We start from the raw sequence: 24,773 nt of genomic DNA on the forward strand, positions 1-24,773 counted from the left end.
TCTGGGTCGCCCTGACGCTCAGGCCCCGTCTCCTCTCCAGTAGGACACTCTCCGGCTCCCTCTCATGGCTGCACGGGACGCCTGGCCAGGACCTGGTTCTGGGAGCCACACGGCTGTCAGCAGTCAGGCCCACTGAGGTCTCTCCCGAACCCTAATTCTGTCATCGCATATCTCACCTGGCCCTCAGGGAAACCGAAGTGACAGTCAAAGCGAACCCTACAATAACCCTTCAAGAAGTGCCCCAACTTCCAACTCCCAAGCAAGGAGGGGCCCTGGGCTCCCACGTTGGCTGCTGGTGAGCACCGGCCCCCTGTCCCCTGCTCCAGGCGGGTCTCAGCAAGGCCACTTACAGCCCCCGTCCAGACCGTCACCTGCACGCACAGCGGCCGCCCCAGCCCCCCACCCGGAGGGTCCACCAACCTGCACGCACAGTGCCCCTCCCAGCCCCCGACCCAGAGAGTCCCCACCAGCCCAATAACTCCACCTCATTACTCTTCCCAGGCCCAGGGTTCAGGCCACTTCCTTGCCTTCCCCATCCTGAAAACACAAAACCCTAACGGATCATCAGAAATTGACGGCTAGGGTTTTGCCGGCCATCGTCACCGCCCCCCAAAACCCAACCACTCACATTTGGATTTGAGTTAGCAACGAGGAAAGCTCAGGCAGGAGGGATACAATTGCTAGTCTCTGGCTACGATATATTCTAAATAATAAGTAACACGTAAGGTGTACCGATGTTGACGTGTATGTAGCACAGAACGCATGATATATGGTGTCTAATAGGTAACATACAATATGTTATATTTCTCAACAAACGGTCATGGCTGTTAGTATTATTGCTATTACTTTAATTCAAATTATCAAATACATTATACCACCTGTCTTCGCAATAAGTTGTCCTAGAACAAGAGGAATCGCACCTTGCTGTCCAGCCTACTACCGGGTGCTGCTGGGAAAGACGTTCCGCACGCGGATCAGCGAGTCCCGGCCAACCGAGGCGTGCTTGGTCACCGCCCAGCCCAGCCCTCGCTCCCTCAGTGGGAGGGATGTGCGGGCACTGAAACCACAGCCCACAGGCCCGGTCCCGCTGGACGTCCCGGTCTCACGCCCCCACACGCCCCTGAAGCTCCACGGGTCCTAGAATTCCTCCAACGCTGTGGAGTGTGGGCACTGGGCACCACCTATTTCCTTAGATTTCAAGGGAAAACATCAAGACGTTCTCAGAAGCAAAAAAAAGGGGGGGGGGGAGGGTTAGAGACGACCCCAATCCTGAGGTTAGAAAAAGTACAGAGGAGATAAGAACATACGGATAAAATTCTGAGCGCTGAGTGTCCATCAGTCCCGGCGGGGGGGGGGGGGGCCGCAGAAGTGCCCGTGGAAGCCAGTGCCCACGCTGCCAGGAGCCCCCGCATCCCTTCCCACACACCGCTCTGAGCCTGGAGCCTCGGGTCTCTCCTCCCCCAGGACCCAGATGTCCACATGGATGGAAGAGTGGACACTGCATGTTAGTGCTGGGAACGGCTAGGGGAAAGTGTCCCTGTTTCCCCAAAACCCAGGGAAAGGGAGCCCAGGAGACGGGCACCCCGTCCAGCCATCAATCAGCCCTCGTGGAGGCCGATCCGCCCCGAGGAGGGGCCGCAGGGACCCCATGGAGCCCCGCCACTGACCTTGACTCAATAAGGAAATGGGGGCCCAGAGCTGAGGGCGGCGGGCACATCTCAGCCCCAGGAGCCTCGACTCGCACGCGCTGTGTGGAGACCGCCGACGTCCGTAAACACACTTGAACAGCACGACGTTGAAGGAAGGGCACTCTGGTGCCCAGACGTGTCCTGTGTTACTCCACCAGTCCCCTGACACCACAACTTGGGGGGGGGGGTTTCGCTCATTTCTCACCACCACATACAGTGCTGCCCAGACCCTAGCAAAAACATCTTTGCCCATCTTTACTTCCTTGGGACGGACTCCAAACGGAAACACCGGACAGGCACACGGATCGCGCTACATGTCAAAGCCTGCCGGGCTGCTACGTTCCTTCCCAGAAAGGGGGCATCTTCCAATCCCACCGGCGACAGGGAATGCCTGCTTCTCCCCACTCTCATCAAATGGGGTTTCTCATTCCGGCATGCTTCCAGGGTCTTGCCAAGGTCAGTAAGGCACATACCCTTTGATACTCTAACCCCACTTTTCAGAAATTACCCGAAGGAAACATTCACACACGGGTGTGCCCATATGAACACAGACCCACGACGGAACGTCTGAGTGACAAGCAGAGTGCGCCGTAGGGTCCCTTGAGCTGTTGGCTACGTGGTTCCCCCGCCCCCCGCCCTGTCGGCCTGCGCCCGTCCCTGCCGAGGACAGCCTCAGTCCTCAGACCATTGCCAGTATTACGAGAATCCTAATGTTCTTCCCCACCCTCCAAACACCAGCGTCTCCCTGGAAGGCACCGGTGTTCCCTGGCCACGTCTGCTTTCCTGGGACAACCACCCTCAGAGCTTTGACTCTCCCTTCCCTGAGCTGGGCAGTCAGACCTGATCCCCAGCAAGTGGATCCTTCTTAAAAGTTTCTTTTTTTTTAGAGAGAGAGAGAGAGAGAGAGAGCAAGCAGGGGAGGGGCAGAGGGGCAGAGAGAGAATCCCAAGCAGGCTCAACGGTCAGCACAGAGCCCAACACGGGGCTTGAACTCATGACCCCGGGACCATGACCTGAGCCGAAATCAGGAGTTGGGCGCTCAACCGACTGAGCCACCCAGGTGCCCCCTTAAAAGCAACTTCTAACAGCTCACACCATGGCTCTAAGTCAGTAGAGCTTTCGAAGTCACCTCCAGGCAGCAAGGCTCTGGGCTCTCCGGCCCGTTCACCCTCCCCTGGCCCTCCCGCCTCCGTCCCCGAGACCCGCATCTCACGAGGGGGCATCCAGCCTGCAGACGAACCGCACCTGTGAACAGCCTCTGCCCCCCTCCTCCCCACCCAGACCCTGCCGCCCCCCTCCATCTGGGGAGAGACCTGCAATATTCAGAGAACGTGAGGATCTGAGGGATAGAGGGGAGGCGCCATGAATACAAGTTCATCTCTAGGGGGCACCTGAGCCTCCTTTCCAGAAATGATCTTCGTCCACTCAGCCCAGTTTCACGTTCGTTTCCTTATTCTGTCCGATATTCCCACAAGCAGGAACCCATGTAGATGGGTCACAGAAGGGCTACTTACTTCCCGGGGATAAGGTGCCCGAGAATGAAACCCCTAGTTCAACCGGCTTTCTCTGCTGCAAGCCCTCAGCTGCCATCACATGGACTGAGGGCCGGGGAGGGTGCGTGCGGGATGGGACAGGGACAAGGGCCACCGTGTGTGGTCAGGGAGGCCCAGGCGGTAATGGGGGGATAATGTTAAGCCTCTGGGACCGAGGGCAGGGGCCCCAGAAAGAAAGAAGCACACAGAGAGGGGGCCAAAACCCATTTTGCTCACATCAACACTTGACTTTGTGGGTCACATATGAACCCAGGATGGAAAAGGGGACTCTCCTCGTGTTCCTCTTCTCTCTCTTTCCTCTCGGCCCCCGACCCCACGTCTGTCTTTCCCCAGCTCTACTGAGGTATAACTAACACATAATGCCGTGTGAGTTGAAGGTGCGCGATATGAGGACTCGACAATACACACGTATTATAAAATCTTTGCCACAATAGGGGTAGTTAGCACATCCCTCACCTCAAATGATCTCCATTCTGTTGGGGTGGTGAGAACATTTCAAATCTACTCTCTTAGCCACTTTCGAGCGCACAACACAGTAGCGTTCGTCGCCGTCACCATGCTGTGCGTTAGCTGCCCGGAACCTACTCATCTGACACTGGAAGCCGGTACCCTTTGACCACGTCTTCTTATCTGCCCCCCGCCCCCAGCAGTGACCAATGATGAGTCCACTCTCTGCTTCGGGGAGTTCAGCACCTCTAGCTTCCACACACGCATTCAATCCTACGGGATTTGTCTTTCTCTGCCTTACTCCCGGAAACTCAATGCCCTCGAAGTCCATCCACGTCGACAAATGGCAGGATCTCCTCCTTGATGACACAACAATAATAGGTAACATATCTCGCGTTTCTTCGCCCATCGGTTCCCGGGTGCACATGTAGGGTCCTTCCCTCACTTGTCTCCATATCTCAGCTACTGTAAACAGAGCTGCAACGGACATGGGGGTGCACATATTCTCTGCAATCAGTGCTTTCATTTTCTTCAAATAAACACCCAGAAGTGTGACTGCTGGATCATAAGGGCAGTTCTGTTTTTAATTTCTTGAGGCACCTGTGCTCCAGGGAGGCTGCCCCGGTTCGCGTTCCCACCCACAGCCAGGAGGCTCCCCTTTCTCCGCGTCCTTGCGTCCTCGCGTCCTCACCGGCACTTGCTGTCTCTTGTTTGGATTCTACCTTCCTAAGGGGTACAGGGTGACACCCCATTGTGGTTTCGATTTGCATTTCTCTGATTGGTGTTGTCGAGCACCTTTTCAGGCTTTTGTTGATCATCTGCATACTTTCTTTGAGAAAAGGTCTGTTCAGATCCTTTGCCCATTTTGAAGTCCGATGTTTATCTTTCCGCGATTGAGTTGTAGGAGTTCCTCATGTATTCTGGAAATCAACCTCTGATCAGATAGATGGTTTGCACACACTGTCTGCTGTTTGGTAGGCTGCCTCTTCGTTTCGTTGATGGTTTCCTTTGATGTGTAGAAACTTTCTAGTCTCACGAAGCAGCACTTACTTGGTTTTGCTTTCATTTCACGTGCTTTCTGTGCCCTTTCCAAACCATCCTGGCCAAGACCAGGGTCAAGGAGCTTTCTTCCTATGTCTTCTTCTAGGAGTCTTACACTTTCGAGTCCTACATTTAACCCCTCAATCCAGTTCAAGTTAATTTTTTGTGAGTGGTATAGGACACCATGTTAACAGAATGAAAGATAAAGATCACACAATCATCTCGGTTGAAGCAGAAACAGCATTTGGCAAGACTGAACGTCCTTTCAGGATAAAAACTCTCAACACAGTGGGTAGAGAAAGGACGCATCGGAGATCAGAGAGGAAGAAGGAAAATCATCTGTTTGCCGATGACGTGATCTTACGTGAGGAAAATCCTGAAGACTCTACCCAGTAACCGTCAGGACGGATAAATGCGGCGAAGCTGCGAGGGCACGACACCCACACACAACAATCAGCTGTGCTTCTACACACCAACAGTGAACTACCCGAAAAAGAAATAAAGAAACCAATGCCATTTACGACAGCACCAAAAACGATAACATCCTTAGGAACAAATTTAACCAAAAAGTGAGAGATCTTGGGGCACCTGGGTGCCTCAGTCGGCTGAGCGTCAGACTCTTCGTTTCGGTCCAGGTCATGATCTCACGGTTTCATGGGTTCAGGCTCTGAGTCGGGCTCTGCGCTGATAGGGTGGAGCCTGCTTGGGATTCTCTCTCTCTCTCTCTCTCTCTCTCTCCCTCCCTCCCTCCCTCCCTCCCCCCCGCCCCTCCCTCATTGCACTGTCTCTGTCTCTATCAAAGTAAATAATTAAACTTTAAAAACAAAAGTTAGAGATCTCTACACTGACCTCCGTAAGACCGTGATGAAAAAAACTGACAAAGACACAAATGGAAAGATAGCCAGTCTACACGGACTGGAAGAGTTAATATCGTTAGAATGTCCATCCTACCCAATGTCACCTATAGACCCAATGCATCTCGATCAAAATCCCAGGGGCGCCTGGGTGGCTCAGTCGGTCGAGCCTCCAACTTCAGCTCAGGTCATGATCTCGCGGTTTGTGAGTTTGAGCCCCGCGTCGGGCTCTGTGCTGATGGCTGGCTCAGGGCCTGGAGCCTGCTTGGGATTCTGTCTCCCTCTCTCTCTGCCCCCGTCCCGCTCACACTCTGTCTCTGTCTCTCTCAAACATAAATAAACATTAAAAAAATTTTTGTTTTTAAATTCCAATGGCATTTTCCACACAAATAGAACAAACAATCCTAAAAACTCTATGGAACCACAAAAGACCCTGAAGCGTCACAAGCAGTCTTGAGAAGGTACCAAGCACGAGGCATCACACTTCCTGATTTCAAAATATATTACAAAGCTCTGGTAATCGAAATGGTAAGAACCTGGCACAGAAACAGACCCCTGGACCAGGGGACAGGATGGGGAGCCCGGAAAGAAACTCGTGCCTGAGTGGCCACCTGATGCTTGTCAAGGGAGCCAAGAATATTCAGGGGGTTATTTGCATGCAAAAGAACGAGGCTGGACTCCAGTCTGGCTGGGTCTGAGAGAGACTGGGGCGGGGGGGGGGGGGGGGGGGGGGGGGAGGGAGGGGAGGCAGCCCTCATCCTCAGGGCTAGTGTGGTGGCCAGGGAACTCTCCTGAGATAAGCAGAGGGAGCCCCCAGCCCACGACGAAGTGCTCTTTTCCCAAGTGGGGCGGGAGTGAGGGTTACGCCATACCTTTCATGCCTGGGATAGTTAAGCTACAGATTTAAAAAAAAAATTACAAAAGTTTTTTTTAATGTTTATATTTGAAGGAGAGAGAGAGCGCGCGCGCGAGCAGGAGAGGGGCAGAGACAGAGAGAGAGAGAGAGCGAGGAAACACAGAACCCAAAGCAGGCTCCTGTCAGCACAGAGCCCGATGCAGGGCTCGAACCCACAAGCTGTGAGATCATGACCTGAGCCAAAGTCAGATGCTCAACTGAGCCACCCAGGGGCCCCCAGATTTTTTTATCATCATCACTATAAGCACTTGGTTCTTTCCTCACTGGCACAAAACAGGCTGGAGTCATTTGAATTCAGCTGTAAGAATGCGTTTCTGGAAGGGGAAACAGGAACCTTTTAGAACAGTGACCCCACTTCGTTTCAGAAGAGGAACCCGAGGTGCCGAGTTGAAACAATCTTCCACGGCCGCGCAGCTAATGACACACACAAAGCCTAGACTGCGCCCCGAGCCTGCCCGACCCGAGTCGGAGGTCCTGGCGCAACTGTGGCCTGTCGCGACCTCAGCACCGCCCTGACCACGGGGATCCCGTGGCCCTGCTGTCACTGTCCTCAGCTGTAGCCTCGGACCAGAAAGGCCGACTGACCCGGAAGCTAAGGCAACTAGGCTTGCGGGGTCCCCCACGGCTCTGCACCGTGGATGTGAAAATTTGTGTTTTCTTGGGGGACCCCTCAAGCATGAGCTGCAGACCCCACTAAGCTCTGTCTGCCTCTGCTGACCAGCAACCACGTGCAGGAGCTGAACCTCAGAAGTTCCAAAAGCATCTCCCACCGACTCTCACAAATCCCCACATGCGACTGTCTTTGGGACGAGGTACCGAGGAGCCTGGGCAAATCCAGACAGGGCTGTGGACACCGAGGGAGCAGCTCAGTGACCCCCGTGCCCGGGAGCAGCCGGTCCGCACACCCACCCTAAATCCCTTCCCTCCTAACTGGGGCGGGTAGGAACGGTTTCCCGTCTTCATCCAGGACTGCCCGTGGACTCGGAACCCCATCTGCACGACCCGTGCCCCTGAGGACCTTCTCCGTCCCAGCCGTGCGCTCACGGGACCAGAAGCTTCAGAGGAGGCAAGCAGGCCACGGACAGAGGGCCAGGGGGCCGGGAGGGACAGAGAGGAAGAGACGAGGGTACGTCTAAAGAGCTGGAGCTCAGAGATCACCGCAGGTTGTGGGCACCAGGACTAAGGGGGTGTGACCGAAGCGTCACCTGAAAATAAGGCGCGAAAACTGAGTGGTTTGGGGAAATACTCAGGAACAGAGCAGACAAGACGTGGTGGGTAGGCTGCATGGGTGAGGAAGCGAGTGGGGACAGAGGGATCACTTGGGTGGAGGGTGGTAGCCTGCACCGAGGTGGGAAAGGCCAGAGGAGGACCCAGCTTGGGGTGGGGGTGGGGGTGCCGGGTCAGCTGGGGACACTTTGACCCCGTGGGCCTTCTGGTAGGTACTGGGATGAACTGCCCGCTGGCTGAGGGACCCAGAGCAGTGACGGGCTGCGGACAGCAGCCATGCTAGGAAGCCCCTTCAAGGCCTCCCGAAGAGCTCCCACAAGGGACCCTTGGGAGAAGCGGCCAGAAGGGTCCCGGCCCCGGAGACCAGAGTGGAGGGTGACCAGGGCAGCGGAGGGAGATGTCCCCTCCCGTCCCCACCTCCCTCAGGCTGAGGCCAGACCAGCGTTGGGGCAAGAGGATGAGCTCTCAGGGGGACAGGGGACAGAAGGTGTAACCTGTGCCAGAGTCCTTTAAAAATTACAGTGACTGTGGAGCTTATAGATGTTTATGAGATGCCATCAAGGACCTGAAAAGAACGCACGCGGCTGCGACTGGGGGGTTTTCCAGCGACGCCCCCGGAGTTGAGACTGCTCAGTGAACCAGCTAAACCCGGTTTTACACGCTTGCTATGGACGATGTTAGAAAACACGTGTCTGCAGAGAGATGGAAATAAACGCTGAGCGCGATCCCACCACCAAGGAAAAAGTATTATTGCTGCTTGTGTGAATAACGTTGCCGTTGCTAATGTGCCTCTTGTCACCGTTAGTCCTGCCGTCGCTTCAAACTTGCAGAGAAGTCCCAACGACGGTACGAGGGGCTCCCCAGGCGCCTCACCCGGATCTACTCTCCCTCTTCTCTGTCTCCCTATGAATGGAGACAGACCCACAGATATTGTTGCTGTTGCGTTAAATATATCCCGTGTGGTTGCGAATATTAAAATGACGATTCTAACAACATACTACTCTCGTATAGACAGATATTTGTTTTCTGGACCGTTTGTGATTAAGCGGGAGGCCCCTTACCCACTGAATGTTTCAGGGTCTGTTTCCCAAGAACAAGGTAGTTCTCTTATGTAACCATAGTGCCAACATCGACACCAATCTCTCGATATCTAGCCCACGGTCCATATTCAGATGACGTCAATTGTCCTAAAACTGTTCTCCACAGTAACCTGTTTTCCTGACTCAGCAGCCAGGCCAGCGGTCAGTGATTTCATAGGTGTCCCGCAGCTGGCAGGGCGGGGGGGGGGGGGGTCACCCATCATGATCATGTTAATGGTCATGTTAATGATTCAGGTTATGCATTCTGGGGTACACATGCCCCGGGGGGACGCGTGTTCCCAGTACACCCTTTCCTGATGCACGCGAAATGGGCTTATCCCCCCTCGGCGATGTTACCATTCATCACCTGGGGAAGGTCAGGAGTGCTTTAGAATTGGGGTTACACCGCATTGCTGTTTTTAAACTGTGTTTTCACTGAACAACCTATTACAGGTGTTTGGAATGCCTTAAATATTCTCACATGCCACCATTTTAATAGATAACTTAGTTTTCCGTTATATGCACAGTATATTTACTTATTACAATTCCTATTGTTTTGCCAAATTTCAACGTTTTGCCAAATTTTTGCTGACATTAGCAATGTGGTGAACATTTTAATAGAAGATTCTTTATATACGTTAAAGATTATTTCCTGAGGGTAAATCCCTAGAAGCGGAATTGACAGTCAAGGGTTATACATATTTTTAAGGCTAAAATTGCCACTGAAGGGTCCTTGTCCTCAAAAGCATTTACACTCCCCATTACAGCACAGGAAAGTGTCTTCCTCACCGTCTGTCTCCCTACAGCATCCCCCACACCGGGTTTTGTCATTTTCCAAAATCCTTTCTTGCTTCGGTTTCTGTTTCTTTAGTCAAAAAATTTGAACTTTTCTCCATTTATTTTGGGCCATGTATGCAACTTCTTTTCTTTAGCTTCCTAATCACATCCTTTGCTAGTTTTTCTGCTGAGTTTCATCTTTTGTTATAATACATAGTTCTCGTTATTATTGTACAAACGATTTGTAAATTCGGTTTTGAGTTCTTCCTTGTTTTCCCCCCCCCCCCCTTAGTGTGTGTTTTTCTAAACTCCCAAACAGCATTTCCAGGGCTTTGTAAATAGAGTGCACTTGTACTCATATTTGCAATTTGTTTGAACACGTCTGTAATTGCTCTGTCGGTAATTAATTTGTGGTGTTCACGGGTTGCGGTGAAAAGGCACGGTCTGCTGAGAGCACGGCTCAGTGGTGCGGACCGCCGGCGATGGGGTCAGGCCGACGTGGTGTTCAGCCTGACTCCGCCGGGTGACTTTGGGTGGGCCCTTGATCGTCCCCTCTGGAAACCAGGAGATGATAACAGGGTTGAGGTGAGGACAGACTGGGACGCTGTGTCCAACGCCTGCCCCTTGGCGCTCGGGAGGTGCTGGTCTCCGTGGCTGTTTTGTTACTGTGGCCCGGGCTCCTGAGGACCACGTTTGGGCCCGAGCCTCCAGGACGGAAGAAGAGGACCCGAAGAGCAGGCGTCTGACCGTGCTTCCACGGGTTCCCTCTTCCACGGTGCACAGACGTCAGTCCCTGGGTGACATTCAGCAGCCACCTAAGGTCCCTAGATGTATACTTGCAGGCCACTGGCCTGGAGCTTAAACCTGGGTCAAGAAGTACTCCCGAAGCACCGAGCGAACGATGAACTTGGACGACGCTGAGCCCCGTGCCCGGCACACAGTACAGGTGAGCATCCCTCCCCTGCTCCCCCGACTCCTCACGGACACAGCAGATGGTGGCAAAGAAGCACGAGCTGGCAAGCTGGTACATTTGGTTCTGCTCACCACCCGGCCCTGGTACCAAGCAAGCTGGGTACCTGGGACTTCTGGTCTGGGGGTCAGCTTGCTCTCAAAGGGCCCCTCCACCTCGGACAGCCTGTAATTCTATCACATGGAATCTGGCATCATTGCTCATCTCTGAAAGCTCACTCTTCAGACATCTGTACACCCACAGGGACCAAAACACGAGACAGCAGGTGCCCAAAGAAGGAATGCTCAGGGGTGTTGGAAAGGGCTCCCAACCCTCTACCTCTCGTAATCTGACCTGCTTTCCAGGTGCTCCCGCCCAGCCAAGTGCCCCCGGGGGCGCTCCAATCTGTCTGTGGCCCCTGGAAGGCAGGCTTCTTACTCACTTCTACGGGCTAACTACTTGTCAGACCAACTGTGCAGCTCTTGGTAGGAGGGGCTGAGTTCCTTCCAGCCTCGCGATGGAAAGCAAAAGAAAACAATGCGAGACCTTCCTGGATAACTGCACATTCACCACCACAGACGGTACCATTGCAAGGACAAATATGTAACATTTCAGAACTCGGGAAAATGGCCCGGCAGTGGCCCACACTAAGAATGGGAGTAATTTAGTCCTGCGGTCCAGCAGGGGAAAGAAACCCCAAGTTTCTAATTACCTAGCCACAATCCTATATTTTGATGTACAAGAGAGGCAACAGAGAAGCTCTCTTCTGGTCACAGACACGCTAAAGAGTCAAGAGACGAGCCTTCTGCCCAGACCACGGCTGGACACCGGCCCAGGCCGCCCCAGTTTCTCAGATGAACCCCCAGGAGCCGCCAGCGGCCCCCCTTCCCCCTCTGCCCGCCTTACAGGGGCATCAGCAACAACGTCCTCCTCAAAACGTACCCCTGCCTTTGGTGTCCTTCCTCACCAACAAGTGCGGGGCCCTGCTCACCTGGTCTCCCATTCTGCCCGCCACTCCGTGCGTCCAGAAGCTCTCTGCTTCTCAGCCGTGTCAGCCGTGGCCGTGAGGTCAGTGAGGACAGCAGCAGCCGTGTCTGCTCTCTGCGTGTCAGCCGTGGCCGTGAGGTCAGTGAACATCTCGTCCGCTGTGGGGCTGCAACGGTAACAGAGTCCAGCTTCAATCCTTAGATTCCCAGGACACCACTGATGTCCCATTTCGAGCATCTGGCAGAGGCCTCAGCCCGGCCGGCCCGGCACGAAGGACACTCACTTCCTAAGAATGGCATTTGTGCCCGGGCAGTGCTCCACTGGGTCCGTGTCCGTCACCCCTGTGGGCCGCAGGATGCGCCCAGTGCCCGGAAGGGACAAAACCTTGTGGTATTTCCTGTCCCGGATCTGGGAGCTACCGTCACCCTCCCTTCCCAACAACACACACGGAAACACTATAGCCCTGCTCCCCGCCAGCCGGGGTTTTACTGGTCATTCCTTTTATCCTCGGGATGCACGGACAGGACAGTGGAACAGAGACTGCAGGGCACGGTGAAGAGCAAAGGAGAAGAAATTTGGGAAGAGGGAACGAGGGATCCCCTCTTGCTGGGATGGCTTGCCTCTCAACACCACCGACATGTGACGCAGTCTGAATGTGACTTTTGTCCCATCTCAACAATGACAAATCATAAGAAAAAAAAAAAAAAAGTTGGTCCGAAAGCATAGAAAGGAAAAACGTCTTAACCCTACAGCCTAATGACACAGTTCCCATCCCTGGCCCAGCGTCCCCTCCGGCTGTGGGCCATCCCGGGTCCCCCGTCTTGTGGTTCCCCAGCTCCTCTCCTAACAAAACCCGACCGGATCTTGAAGAGGGGAAACTGAGGGAGCCGAACCGAGGTGGAAAAGGGGCAGAGAGAAAAGGAAGAGACCTCAAAGAGGGGGAGGGGCGAGGGACCCAAAGGCCCATCGGGAGCTGGATTCAGAGACAGCCTTCTCCGGTGGGCGCTGACCTGAGGGACAGAGACAAACACCGGGCTCCTGTGTAGCCTGGGGACGCGAGAGCTGGAAAGAGCAGAGGTAATGGGGAGAGGGAGCTGGGAGGGGAGGTGGCAGGTTCTCCTCGACCACCTTCCAAGGACCCCAGGGAAGATCTGGGGACACCTTTCGAAACTTGACCCCTCGTTCCCCAAAATCTGTTTCTGGTTCAGGACCCTCATCACAAACCACCTCCAGGAAGTCTACGAAAGGACGTCCTGGTGACCTCCATGTCCGAGCTCCTGGAAGGCAGTCCCACATCAGTCCTCGGGGCCATCGGGGCCACCGTCTTTTCAGGAGTGACCAGGGGTTTTGTGGCATTGGTCTGGAGGTGCAACGGCCGGGGGGAGGTTTTGTTAAGTCCACCGCGGCTGCTGGGACAGAACACCACAGGAAAGGGGCTCAGGTGGCAGTCTACACCTCGGGGTTCCGCGAGTGACAGCTGGCACCTCCGGGTTCTGGAAGCCGGAAGGTCCGGGATAAGGTGTCTGCTGAGTCCCGCTCGCCGCCCCTCTGGCTGTGCCCCCACGTGGGACCCTGCCCCCCCCCACCCCGGGCTCTCTGGGGTCTCTATTAGAAGGGCACTAACCCCAGTCCCGCAGGCTCCACCCATGTGACCCCATGTCCTCCCGGGGCGCCACCTCGGAACCACCCCACCGGGAAGTAGGTTTCAACCTGGGAATCTGGGGGCACAGCACGCTCCGCGTCGTCTACACAAGCGGAGGTAGCCCTCGGTGAGCGCGGGGGGAGGGAAGGGCCCCGACAGCGCGCTGGGCCTGCGCTTGCGGCTCCGCGTAGGCTTGCGGCTCCGCGTGCCCCCGACGCCACGCCGCGGACCCGGGGTACGACCGCCTTTTACCTACCAGGGAGGTCAGGTGCCCCAAGCCCATCCAGCTCGCAAGCGGCCGCCTCAGGACCCGGACGCTCAGCTCTCCGACCCCAGGGTCCAGTACTAATCACTCTGACACCCAACAGCCCGGCCCTGCATCCGCGTCCGGGTGGGACAGAGGAGGATGCCCAGGTTCCCGGCTTTGCAATCGGGGGTGAAACCCCGAGCTTACGCCGCAGGTGATTGGAGGAGTTTGACCGAGCATCCCTACCTCTTGGCTTCCCATTGGCTGCTGTTTCGCTGCACCCTCCACTTCCGGCCCCATCCTGAGAGGCTGGCCCAAGGCTCCAGAGCTTTGATTGGATGGGCAGGGAGGGGCGGGGCTGTGGGATCGACACGCCCACCAAATGGGCAGGGCATCGTGGAGCCCCACCCCTTGGCAGCCGCCTGCGGGGTGGTATGTCCCGGATTTTCCCAGATGTGGCACTGAAGTCCCGCGTCCTGCAGGTCAGGACGCGGGCCCTGGGCTCTCCCGGCCTGGAAGGCAGGTGCTTGCACCCCTCCCTGCGCCGGCACATGGGAATCCTGACGCCAGAAGCTGCCCCTGGGGCCCTGCAGCGCCCTCAGGCCAGAGACGACTGGGCCTCCTGGGCCAGATCTTCCGCCCAGCTTGGCGCATCACCCGACTGTCCCCAGTTTCGTCGTGTTCTTCGCGTTTCTCAGGTAGTGGTTATCAAAGAAAGTGGAGTGTCTGGGGAGTCGTTAGGAACGCAAATCCCCTGACCCCACCCCAGACTCACTGAGTCGGGAACCCTGGGGCTGGGACCGGTTCAAGAATCTCCAACACTGAACTGTGACTTTCCACCTTTCTTCCGAGGTCCAGCGTGGGACCAGCAGCCGTGGGAATGGGCTATGGTCCCGAGGCCCTGGGCGTCCAGAGAGCATGGCCTAAGCTGGAGAAAGAGGAGGCAGGGAGCTCATTCTCCAAAGGACGAGTCTGGTTAATGGTCACCGTTGGAGGTAGAGTGGAGAGTGTTGGACAACAGGACATGGCCGAAACCACATGTAGTGGGAGGGGAGAGCAAGAAGGCTGCGGGCAGGGGCGGAGGGGGGAGCCTGTCTTCAGAGACCACATTCCACCCCAGTCAGGCCTGCCTCTGCCTGGTTCACTGTGTTTCTAGACCTCCCGAGGCAGCCGTCTTCAGGATCGGCATCACCTGAACAAACTGACCACCGGGAAAAATTCCTGAAAGCAGTTTGCCCCAAAAGATCAATATTTACTTTCTAACGAGCAATGTTCGATGAGATCCTCCCTCAGTCTGACCGCGGCCCCATCACTCGCCTGTGCCCACAGCAGGCCTTCTGCTCCGTCAATGGCTGCATCCAGCTGATTTTATGGTTGTGATAACCTGGGTGCCCTGAGGCACTGCCACGTTAAGACTGAGGCCTCCGGGCAACAGTCAGCCTGGCCGGGTCCCATCCAGGGTGATTTGGCCGCCCAGGGAACATTTGACAATGTCTGGAGACATTTTTGCTTGGCGCAACTGAGGGATCTGCTGGCATCTAGTGGGCAGAGGCCATCCTACCATGAATAGGATAGATGCTCCCCCCCCACCGCAACAAAGAGTCATCTGGCCCCCAAATGTCTCTAGTGCTGAGCTGGAAACCTGCCCCAGGGCCTCCTCTCCATTATCAATCTCCGTCGCCTCCTTGGCAGGGGAGGCCCCCATGATAGGTCTGGGGAAACCAGCTCATGTATTTCCCAGCCCCACTCACTGACTGCTCACTTATATATCGATTTATCACGACAAGGAGTATAAAAGAGGGATGGGGGTGCTTGGGTGGCTCAGCCGGTTAAGCATCCGACTTCAGCTCAGGTCATGATCTCACAGTTCGTGAGTTTGAGCCCAGCATCAGGCTCTGTGCTGACAGCTCGGAGCCTGCTTCAGATTCTCTGTCCCCTCTCTCTCTGTCCCTCCTCAGCTTGTTCTCTCTCTCTATCTCTATCTCAAAATAAATAAATAAACTTATTTAAAAAAAGAGTGATGTATCAGACATGTGGAGGAATGAGAATTTTCTCAGGCTTTATTTAATTTTAATTTCAGAAAAAGAGAGAGAGAGAATCTTAAGCAGACTCCGTGCTCAGCCTGGAGCCCGAACCGGGGCTGGATTCCAGGACCCTGGGATCGTGACCTGAGCCAGAATCCAGAGTTGGATGCTCAGCTGACTGAGCCACCCAGGTGCCCTGAATTTTCTCAGGTTTCAAGTAACCAAAGAAAACACGAACAGAATTAACAGCAGAGATGTTAATCTTTTAGAAGCGAAATATAACCAAACTAAATGTAAAGGGAGAAAGTTGATTGCAAAAACATATTTACATTAGAAGTGATTATGGATTCAGGGAACCTGGGTGGCTCAGTCGGTGAAGCCTCCAACTCTGATTTCAGCTCAGGTCATGATCTCACACTTCATGAGACTGAGCCCCACGTTGGGCTCTGTGTTGACTGCGTAGAACCTGCTTGGGATTCTCTCTCCTCTCTCTCTGTGCCTCTCCTCTGCTTGTGTGTGCACCCTGTCTCTCTCAAAATAAATAAATAACTTAAGAAAAAGGAGTGGTTATGGGTTCAAATCTATGCAATTCGTGCAAATATGACCGGAAAAACAAAACAAAAACACAACTGAAGCTCGAGAGAGAGAGAGAGAGAGAGAAGTGGTCTTTATTCTAACACTACCTTCTACCGTTTACCGGGCCCTGACTATGTGCCCGGAGCTGTGCTAAGCCCTTGGTATATTTTATCTCATTTAATCCACACAACAGCACGTGAGCGACACGCTCATGATTTCCATTTGCACAGATGTCGAACCGAAGTGCTCGGAGGTCGGGGGAAGCGTCCCAGGCTCCCATAGCTGGTAAAAGGCAGAGTCAGGATTGAAGTCCAGGTCTGCCTCATTAAGTCCAGTTCTCACTAGCAAACAGATGGTAAAAAGTCAAAACACTTGGATGAGGGGCAAGGTGGCGTCCCACCGAAGCCCTGGGACGGTACGACTCGGGACGTGGGACCCACACAGGAAAGCACAGCCGTGACTGTTCGCTGGCCAAGCTCGCCGGCCTGGAGGGATGCGGATTTCTGCTCGTGGGGCAGGTGGAGGGAGGGGCGAGCTGGAGGAGGCCGCCCTGTCGGAAGGAAGCCTGTGACATTCTGCCGTCCTGCCTCCTTCGGGACGAAGAGCAGGAGAAGTCTGCGCCCTCCCTGTCATCTCTTTGCTCCGTGCCGTGGTCCTGTATCCCGGCTCTGCCTCTCACACACGTTCTGACTCACACAAGCCCCTGGAACGCTCATTTCCCGGCTCGGCTCCGTCCACACCGGCACCGGCCTCATCGCCCTCCTGCGGAACACACGCATGTGTTCACTAAAGGCCTGGCGGGTGCCAGGGACTCTGTGAGTATTTGGCTTTTACCCTTCCCTGATTTTTATCCTGGCAACAAGTTAGCGGGGGAAACACCGTTTCATACGACGAGGGCCACCTTGATGGGGTCTTAACCGCTCTCACGCCTCTCCCATGGGGCCAAATGGCTGGGGCTGGCCGCTGGTGCCCCGCCCTCGAGGGCCAAGCCAGGGCAGGCAGGGCAATATGGCAGGGCACCACCAGAGGGGGGCAGAGAGCCGGGATCCAGGGCCCGGCCTGGGATGGGTCGGCATGCCTGCACGCCCGAGCAGGAACACCCAAGGGGCACACAGAGGCTCTGTGAGACCCTCCCGGGCTCCGTCACGAGTCAGGAGCTGGTGCCACCAGACTGAAGACTCCAGAGGCAGACATCTAGGTGAGGACGAGCCCAGGATGGCTCTTTGGTCAAAAAGGAAGTAGCTCTATGGAGTCCAGAAGGAACCTTCCAGAGGGGGCCTGATCCTAACCACTGCTACTCACTGAATGTGCTGCTATTAAGAGGATGTGGTTTGGGGGACCTTAAACCAATACTCTCTCTTTTTTTTTTATTTTTTATTTTTTAACGTTTATTTATTATTGAGAGACAGAGACACAGAGCATGAGCAGGGGAGGGGCCGAGAGATGGAGAGACACAGAATCCGAAGCAGGGTCCAGGCTCTGAGCTGTCAGCACAGAGCCCGACGCGGGGCTCGAACTCACGAACCGCGAGATCGTGACCCGAGCCGAAGTCGGACGCTCAACCGACTGAGCCCCCCAGGCGCCCCAAACCAATACTCTCTTATTTGTGGAAATATGTAAAGCCAAACCTGATAGATTGAGGTCCACAGAATGTGTTCTGGAATGTGGGGAGGATACCCCTAGTAGTCATGGGGTGTGGGACCCGGGCAGGGACGAGGAGATGGTGTGCCAGGAAACTTCCAGACAGGAAGAGGACACTTGATAGGCCCGGGAAGGGAGACAGAGGAGAAGCCACGGCTTCCCGGCTCCAGCCCAACCCCAGGGTGTGGCAGGGTCGGTGTTGAAATGGGCTGAGGCTGGCGTGCTCTGCCTCTGGGGCTGCAGCTCTGGGGACAGCCTCCCTCGCGGGGAACCTGTCACGTTTACATGGAACAGTCAGGCCGAGTGAAAACGCAGGGCGGTGGGGTAAGGTAGAGACGAGGCCCGAGGTGGGGCTGCCCGGCTCTCCCCGGCCTACAGACGACCACAGTGCCAGCGGATGAGAACCTCGGGTTGAGACCCAGCAACCTGGCCTGGTAAGAGGCGGGGGGACCCCACCACAGAGGCCACAGAGCGCACATCTTAGTAGGGGCCAGGTGGAGGGTGTGTCCGACGCTCAGAAGCCGTGCAGAACCACGGAGAGTTGGGGTAGGGGCAAGCCAGCGACCAAAACAGAAGACAAACTTGAAGTTAATCGCCAAACCTGGGAGACAGAAGCCGAAGTAGCCCGCGGACCAAGCATCCCCACCTGTGCCACTACCGTCCTCTCCGACTCTCGGGTACCCCCGTCCTCCCTCACGGCAGCCATGTTGCCTCCAGCCGAGCCACAGGGCCTTTGCACATCCCCGCTCTTCCCTTCAAACTCGGTTTGTTGGGTCTTCCTGGCTCAGCCACCCGCCCCTCTTCCATACTCTCCTTTATAGCACTTGTCATTTGGTTTGCTTGTCCTTTTACACTCATCCTGGCAGCTTTCGGACTGACACCTGCCTCCCCCACAGATTAGGAGCTCCAGAGAGGAAGGGACTGCTTCCACCGTCACTGCATGCCCAGCACCCAGCACAGACAGCAGCAAACCAGCGTACTTGAATGACTGGATAAACGAACCAACTGCCCAACGAGAGGATGGAGGAAGGACCCGCCGGAATTTGTCTCTGCGGCAACAGGGTCTCCACGTTCAGGAGAAGAGTCCGAGGCAGGAAGGAAGCCACGTCCAGCCCCGAAGGTCGGGGGAGCGGGCGCTGCCCTCACTGAAGGACCTGAACCTCTCCCCACATCACACTTGCTTTTCCTTGACCTCAACGTCACAGGAGCATTTTCTTTTTCTTTTTCACGGGACCTTGGTCTGGTTCTTTACTTTCCATTATGCAAATGTTCAGCAGATGAGGAAGGGCAGGACAACACCCTGCGGAGAGGATAAACCACAGTTAGCCACGCCGATCTCGAGTCAGACACTGCGATTTGCACGTCTAGGAAACCAGGCCACGGCCCTGCGGAAGCCAAAACACTGTCACCACGGCACACAAGACGAGCACCGACTTCTTCATCCCCTGATACGCCGGCTGCGCCCAGGCTTCCCCCGGAGTCTCCAGCACGTGTCCTGCGCTTGGTCTCCTGGATCCAGGATCCAATCGGAGTCTGCGCACGGAGCGGCGTGGTTTGAAAACCATCTCGAACGGCCTCACTCAGACCACGTGTTTAGCCACGGGGAGCGTGGGGAGCGCCGGCCGCCTCCCGTTCACGCCGGGCACCCTCGGTCCTGCCCACAGCTGCCTCGCCCTGGACGGCGCGTGCGTCCGGGGACGAACAGCCCTGCGGACGCGGGCTCCCCGTACGTTCCAGAAGCCCGAGGCAGCCCCACGAGGGGGCGACGCCACGCGCTTCGGAGGAGCAGACGATGAGCCACAGGGAAAGTATTTGCCTTCTCTCAACATTGCCAAGCCTGCCGGGAAATTCTGCCACCGCTCAGGACGCTGGGCACTGTCCCCGGCGGGTCTCAGGAGGCAGCCCCGAGGTGGCCCTGGAAAAGCCGTCCACTTGGGCGGCGAAATCCGTCCTGGACTCTTGGCCACAATGCAAGAGGCACGCGTCACCAAAGTGCTCAGGGGTAGCGCCTGGGGCGCACGCGTGACTTTGTATCTTGATGGGAATGTTGTGGTCTTCACGTTGTCTTGTCTTGGGACAAATAGGACCGTGGATCACAGGACCCCACTGGGGTCCGCACACTTCACTGTTGTGGGGCCTGCCCCCTGATCCCCAGCCTCCACCTGCCAGACGACAGCAGCATCTCCACACACCAGGCCCCATCATCCTCCGTGGAGTCCTGTGCTGGGTCCTCCCACAAGACACTGGTTTGAAAAGTCGGGAAAGTTCCAGAACCATGTACACCCGCTAAGAGTTTCAAGCTTGGGGAGAACCTCAAACCAGGCGTTTCAGCGGTGCCTGCGAGAGCGCCTGCTCGCGGGTGCAGAGAGAGACACCCAGCGGCCAGGTGCCTCCCGTGTCCCGCGGTGTCCCGCCATCGTGCGGGGGAGGCTGCGCCAGACCCTGGCCTCACGGGCCGCGGGAAGGGACACCATCGCGGAGACGCCTGACGGGGCCGTTTCCTCCCGGCAGCGCTGGTGTGGTGCCCGGTGCCCGCAGGCGCCCTCGAGGGGCCCAGTGGGATCTCCCCCTCCTCCTTCCTGTTCACCCCCACCCCGGGTGGTGACTAAGGGACCAGGGGGAGCGGGGGGGCGGACAGCCCACCTGTAAGAAGAAGGCGTGGTGGGGCACCTGGGGGGGTTCAGTTGGTGAAGCCTCCCTCTTTTGATTTGGGCTCAGGTCATGATCTCAGGGCTCGTGAGTTCGAGCCCTGCGTCAGGTTCTGTGCGGACAGAGCAGAGCCTGCTCGGGATTCTTTCTCTCTCTCTCTCTCTCTCTCTCTCTCTCTCAAAATAAACTTAAGAAGAAGAGGAAGAAGAAGGAGGAGGAGGAGGAGAAGGAGGAGGGGAGGCAATGAAAGGACGAGGCTGGAGGGACCAGGGGAAACTCTGAGGAGGTCAAGGGCAAGCAGTTCGGGTCACTCTGCTGGGGGAGCAGGTAGAGGCCCCTGGTGGCCTGCAGAGCAGAGGGCTCACCCGTCCTGGCCTGGACATGCCCAAGGGCCCCAGTCTCAGCAGAGGCTTTTCTGACCCCCGGTAGGTCAGGGCCTTGGGCCTGAAGTCTTTTCCTCAAAGGCACTTACCCTCGATGGCTGGACCGTCTTCCTCCCCGACCGGGGACGTTCCGTTTCGCTGCCAGGCACCCGGCCCGGGGCTGGAGCTCAGAAAATGTTTCTTTGTTGAAGGGATCTCCCTCCGGATCCTTCACTCTCAGTGGACCCCCTCCCTCTCCCTCTCGGCCCACAGCCCACAGCCCACAGCCTGGAGTCCTTTAGAGGCGGACTCCTTGGAGCTCAGTCCCCTTCAGCACACACCCGGCTGGCCTCTCACGGTGGAAACGGGCACCGGTCCCTCCGTGGCCACCGGGGCCGCCCCGGGAACACCCGGGGCCACCCGGGGCAGATCCCAGGGCGGGTATAGCGCGTCCTTCTGCCGAAACCAGATTGGGTGGGTTTCCTGGAAGCAATGTGTTTCTGATGCAGGAGGACAAAGTGTCCTGTTTCTCCGCAGCCTGGTCTTCCTGGTCTGGCGGAAGGCGCCCGGCTAGCTGTGCTTCTGTGCGTTTTCTGACCCTCCTGACCCCGCCAGGGAAACCGCACGCAGACGCCCGTGCGGTGCCGGGTGAGCACAGCCGCTCGGGGACTAGCCCCACGCCCGATGCTTCGGGCGGCGTCTGTAAATGGGAAACATGACCAGTACATACTTTGCTCCATCAGGCGGCGGGCTCGCCTGGCGTTTGCAAGCTTGCGGTCTGGTTCCCGGGTTCAAATCTCAGCGCCGCCCCCTGCTGGCTGCGGGGCCTTGGGCGGCTGGCTTCACCTCCCCGCATCTAGTTTCCTCATCTGTAAGATGAGTAGGGGCCTTAGACAAGTGTCAGGAGGCGTGCGAATGCCTGGCACAGAGTAAATTATTAACGCTTCTGGAGGATTAACTGTAAATGGCCGGGCACGGCGCCCGGCACCTAAGGGCTCAGCGCACGGCCTCTGCTATTATTGGAACGAGTTCTCTGCCGAGAGCTAGGGCAGCCGGGGCTCTCCGAGTCAACCTGTTTGTGCCACGGGCGGTAGTGTAATTTTTGGTCCCACTCAAGCCGGTCTTCACCTCCTCAGCCCCTTGATCTAGCTGCCTCCACCACAAGATTCGAGGCGGCCGAACGGGAGACCCAGGGTTTGCGCACGAGTTACTATTTCTCACTCCAGTTTGAAAAGTGCAACCGCACAGCTGGAGATAAACGGAGAAAAAGCAGTAGTGAAATAGTCAATAATGCTGGCCTGTCCTCGACTCAAAGCGGGAGTGTAGTTTTCAGTTGACAGTGAGAAGTTGGAAGTTACAGGCAGGTTGGGACCGTTTCCCTCTTTGGTGAAACGTGGTGGCCCCCGAGTCATGACGCAGGGAAAGGGGGTGTCCGAGGCCACGCTGTGCGGAGCTGAGGCCCCCCGCCCTGGACCACTCGTGCCACACCTGTCCCCACCCCCCGGCCCCGCTCCCCATCGCATCCGTGACTTGAGACACTAGGAGAGCAGAATCCGGTTGACAACAGTTAGCATCGGGCACCTGAGAAGCTCACAGCGCCTTCCTTGACAGAAGAGCAGAACGGAGGAGACATCCCTCTGACCCCCGATTTAATGGACCGTGTGCCAACAGCTGTGTGATGTTTGAGCAAAAGGTCTCTAACCAATCTGCTCGGTTTTCTCATCTATCAGAAGGGGCTATCGGGGAATCACGGTGATGTTTACCGGGGGTAATCACACAACTTGCTGGGGTGGAGCCTGGCACACGGTGGGGGCTCCGAAGGAGTATTATCATGACGACTGGTGTTGTTAGAAAAATGCTGAATGGTCATGGGCAGCGTAAGCACGTGATGTATGAGACCAGCACCCACCTCGGAAGGAATTCCTGTGATGCTAAGTGACCCTGTCCAGAGCCAAGAACTGTGTGAGGGCGGCTGTGCCCGGTGCCCTGTATTTTTTGCACATAAATAATGGAAAAACCCAGAGGGAAGGTGACCAGGGGTCGCTCCAGGCGATAAAGAATTAGTAATTAGCGTGTGTGTGTGTGTGGGTGTGTGTGTGTGTGTGTGTGTGTGTTTCCAGAGCCTGTAAGACTCAGAAAAGGTACCATTTATGTTCAAGGGGAGCTTTGCCAGCCAAACCAGTGTGGAGAAACAGAGGCAGGGCAATCTGTCTGCTGCAGTGACTTTTGCCCCTTGGAAAGGGGCCTCCGATTTTGTCCCTGAAGTTCCCTGGGAGCATCTCCGAGGTGGGGCGCCCAACGTACGAAAGGAAGCCGTGTCCTCTGGAGCCCCGTGTGCTGAGACCAAGGTGTGTTCCGGGCGGGGGCTTGGCTTTGCTTCCTCCCACGCAGACAAATCTCCAGAGCAGGTGAACTCAGAGCTGTTCTCCCGCCACTGCCTGGGATGGCGGTTCTCAGGCCCCCCGGCGTGTGAAGCGAGGACTGCCGGGAAGATGAAGGGGGTCACCACCCCCTCCTTCTGATTCAGTAGGTGTCGGGTGGGCCTGAGAATTGGCATTTCCGACCGGCTCTCGGGTCAGGTTGGTGCTGCTGGTCTGGGGCGAATTCTCTGAGAACCACTGACCCCTGGGACGTGTGCACCTGATCGCCCAAATTCCCCCGGGGCTTGCAGATGTTGAGAGCTTGGTGACCAGCCGGCGGCCCCTGACCTGGGCGCCGTGCCCTACAACCGGTGGCGGTGGACGTGGCCACGGTACATGGATGTGCGATTCTGGGGCCCCAGCGAAGGGGTGGCCGTGCAAAGAGGGACGCCGGGCACATCTCGGGAGCGGGACCCACAGCTGTGGGTGTTCAGATGCACTCTGTAGAGCCCCGGGAATTCCTATGGGGCCTCAGGGAGCTGCCACCTGCACCTGGGGCCGGGTCTGAGGCTCCCCTCCCCCCTCCCCCCTGCTCCCAACGGGGCGGCTGCACTTGGATTGTTTTTACACTGGAACTTCCACACTGGGTTTCTCGCGGAGAATGCACTCCGGCCAGAAGGGACTCTGGGGGCTCCAGGGGTGGGTGGACTCCATGTGCACCCATTTTAGGGGGGAGCAGACCCCCCTCGGGTTTCCCTATGGAGGAGGGCTTCGCCGGGGAAGCCAGACAGGTTATGACCTGTGACCAGGCCTCAGGACCGCGCAGGGAGGCGGAGGGGACATGTGGTTAGGGTCTGAGCGGCCCGAGGTCCCAGCCCCAGGAGCCGAGCACAGGGCTTCTGGTGACTCACCACCCCACCACCTCCAAGGCCTCTCACGGGCACCTCTGTCTTTTTTTCTTTTAAATGTTTATGTATGTGTTTTGAGAGAACGAGAGAGAGCATGAGACGGGGGAGAGGGAGACAGAGAATCCCAAGCAGGCTCCACACTGTCAGTGCAGAGCCCAATGTGGGGCTCGATCCCACAAACTCTGAGATCAGGACCTGAGCTGAAATCGAGAGTCAGATGCTTGGGGCACCTGGGAGGGTGGCTCATCTGGTTATGGAGCCTGCTTGGGATTCTCTCTCTCTCTCTCTCTCTCTCTCAAAAACTCTCAGCTGAGCCCCCCAGGTGCCCCTCGGGGGTCTTCTCTTTCCCCTCCTCTTCCTCTCCCAGCTGGCTCATGATCCTGATTCCCTATTCAAGTTCCTGAGACCCATCATCAGTGTGCCTGGATCTCTGACCTGTGGGTGTAGCCACGTGGTTCAGAACATGCCCACTCCTGGGACAGGAGCATCCCGTGCCCTTCCCCTCCGAAGACGCTGTATGGGGGGTGTGGGGGGCACAGACACGGGGGCTGCCCTGCCTGTGGGGTGACCGGGCATCCGCCGGCCCTCCCGAAGTCAGGGCCGGCATCGTGCTGCCCTGTCTGGTGCATTCGACTCGGCCCGCAAGGCTCTCAGCGCGGCACCAAGCACGTCCCCACCCACCACCACCCGCCTCACTGCGGACGCAGAGCCCCTCGGGCCCTCGGCAACCAGGCGGCGGTGCGGGACCCCTTTGTTAGCTTTTCCATCCCAGGGAATCGCCTTTTTCTGATCATCAAAGTACTACACGCTGGATTCGCAAAGGAAAAACTTTACAGAAAAACAATG

The 24,773-nt window shown here is 56.6% G+C and overlaps 1 long non-coding RNA gene across 1 annotated transcript in view; it reads right to left on the reverse strand.

Moving 5' to 3' along the window:
- Positions 1-13,575, reverse strand: part of LOC122239177 — a 32,139-nt gene extending 18,564 nt beyond the window's left edge. The window contains exons 1-2 of the long non-coding RNA XR_006218129.1: positions 13,417-13,575; positions 11,523-11,684 (exon numbers count right to left, since the gene is read on the reverse strand). This is a non-coding gene — a long non-coding RNA (uncharacterized LOC122239177). The remainder of the gene's footprint in view (positions 1-11,522; positions 11,685-13,416) is intronic.
- Between the last annotated feature and the right edge of the window lie 11,198 nt (positions 13,576-24,773).

This window comes from Panthera tigris, chromosome B3 (genome assembly GCF_018350195.1).
Source record: "Panthera tigris isolate Pti1 chromosome B3, P.tigris_Pti1_mat1.1, whole genome shotgun sequence".
Lineage (NCBI taxonomy): Eukaryota > Metazoa > Chordata > Mammalia > Carnivora > Felidae > Panthera > Panthera tigris.